The sequence below is a fragment of the Physella acuta genome, unplaced genomic scaffold (assembly GCF_028476545.2).
Source record: "Physella acuta isolate Inbredline_101_S28 unplaced genomic scaffold, ASM2847654v3 ptg000197l, whole genome shotgun sequence".
Classification (NCBI taxonomy): domain Eukaryota; kingdom Metazoa; phylum Mollusca; class Gastropoda; family Physidae; genus Physella; species Physella acuta.
Genome location: NW_026731716.1, coordinates 1,166,206 through 1,168,600, shown reverse-complemented (window position 1 = coordinate 1,168,600; position 2,395 = coordinate 1,166,206).

Genomic DNA, 2,395 nt, shown 5'->3' with positions numbered 1-2,395 from the left:
TTACTTAAATCTTTTGTATACGTATATTCGGCAAACGTCATTGCTATTTTAATAACCTTATGTTCAGTTAACAATGATACATTCAATATTTATCCTTAAGTATTTATCCTGATCATAAATGGGTTACTCTTGAAAGATACCGTGCGAAAGAAAAAATGTTTAAATGCAGTGTACAATTATTTCATCGTAGCTTTTCGTCATTTTACAAGAAATCAATAGTACCACGATGTATTGAGATCAATATTACTGATGTCACAAACAAACACTTCTAACACCATCATCGTTATCTAGTGACTGTATTACATATAGTACTTATGTCACAGCACAAAGACTTTTAGCACCATAAAAGTTATCTAGTGGCTAGATTAGATATAGTACTAATGTCACAGCACAAAGACTTATAGCAACATCAACTTTCTCTAGTGACTGGATTAGGTAAATTGATTCTGGTTTTTTTTTTCACCACGACGTTTCCTTGATTACAAGCGGAGTCCCCGCGCTTGAGAAATTAGTTCGGTCTTGAACCCTCCCCCTCCCACCCCGTCCCCGACCCCACACCCCATCCCCACGAGATCACCCGAGCAAATCTCCAGGCGGGTCCCAGCGCTCCAGGTTTGACGGGGCCATTGAGACGTCTTCATCTCGTCTCCGTGAATTAGCTCCGAAATGAAAAGCTTCCACTCCGCGTCCCACCGAACAGTCGGACGTGTTATTATCACGTGCTTGTCACCCGTTTACTGAGCTTTTTCTTTCCCCGGTTAGATTTCTTCCATTGGATTTTTCGCCTTACATTAGCTCCGATTCCTGATTTTGATTTTTTTGTTATCAGATTAAAACGCTGTTGCCAAAAAGTTTCATTATTAAAAATTGGCGTAATTTATACGAAACAAAAATCGTTAATGTAAATGTTAACGTCTTAGCAGCTCCTAAAAATAAATTTCTGGACGTCTTGAAAGAAATTGTTAAAAATGATGATTTCAATTTAAATACACTTGTTTGGTTCCTCATAATGTGAAATCTCTGTTCATTTTAGTTTTTCTTTAAATTTTTTATAAGAATTCTAATACAAATTTATTTTGATAAACCTGTTTACCTTTTTTATTTGAAGACCACATCAGGCAAACAATCAAGTTCTTGATAAACGTCATTATCACGTGACGTCCAACTTCTTTGTAGTCCAAACTTCCTTCATTATTTATTCATCGCAAGAAGAATCATATTTTTGTCATCTGTCATTTTGTCGATGCTCTCGTCCCGTTGAATACCTCGCTTCTGTTAACATTCAAAGAACGTAGGCCAAAAGCAAGCCTCATGACGAGAAAACAATGGCGGTTTTAACCCGGGACCCAAGTTTTTCTTCTCTAGAGCTAGGTGCATCCCTATTGCCGCAACTGCCACTCGACAAATCCCTCCGCGGCTTGCAAATGGCGGACTTCCAATTTCCGGAGTCGAGGGGACACGGGAGTGAGAGCGCCCGAAATCTTCCAATAATTGAAAGAAAGCTTGGCTATCCCTGTCCCCCGGGGATAATAGAGGACGACCTTTCCCCGGGCCTGCATTGGAAACTGCTTAGAGATGCAGTAACTCTATGACGTACTTCCGGGATATGTTAATTCAATAGAGCGAGAATCACGACATATGTTTTGCTTTGGGCATTTGTCGTCAATAAACTTGTGGCAAATGACATATGTCAGCTCAAACGGAGTTGCTTCCACACGCTAAGCTTTTGTATGTTTAAAAAAATTAGGCAACGTATTGCACAATATCAATTATATTTAACGAAACTACTTTTTGACGATTAAAAAAAATTATTGCCGTCACCCGATAGAGTTCTGGTTACGTTACCTGTCACGATGAAATAAAATATTTATTTTAAACTGTCATTTACTGTAATAATTTCTCCAAGTGTATTCAATGTGGAGTAGCTTAAATAGACGGAAACCGGAAATAATGTAAAACGATTTACGCAAAAGACCTGTCTCTGACTGTTGATAAAATAAATTTGCGATTGCCTTTTGAACGAATGTTTTAATGTCATAATTCAAGTTTTGCACAACGTCATTCTAAATAGGGACAGGATTGTACACAATTGGGGCTGTCTTTAAATGAAACATTTTCAATTCCTGGATCTTTGCTTCAGAGATTTGTTTAGAATCATCGTTTGTTAAACTTATAATGGCCAGGATATTGTCAGGATATTGTCAGGTCAGCTTTGTAACTGGTGCAGGAAGTGCTTTTTTCATCGTCTGCTTTCAGATATTTCTATCAAGTGGAAGTAAGGGTGGGGGGGAATACAGAGTTTAACATAGCCCTAGGGAAACTATTTTCTATAGAGATGTCAAACAAGATCTTTTGAATACTGAGGTTAAAAATCTAGTTGGTTCAGCTTTATCAC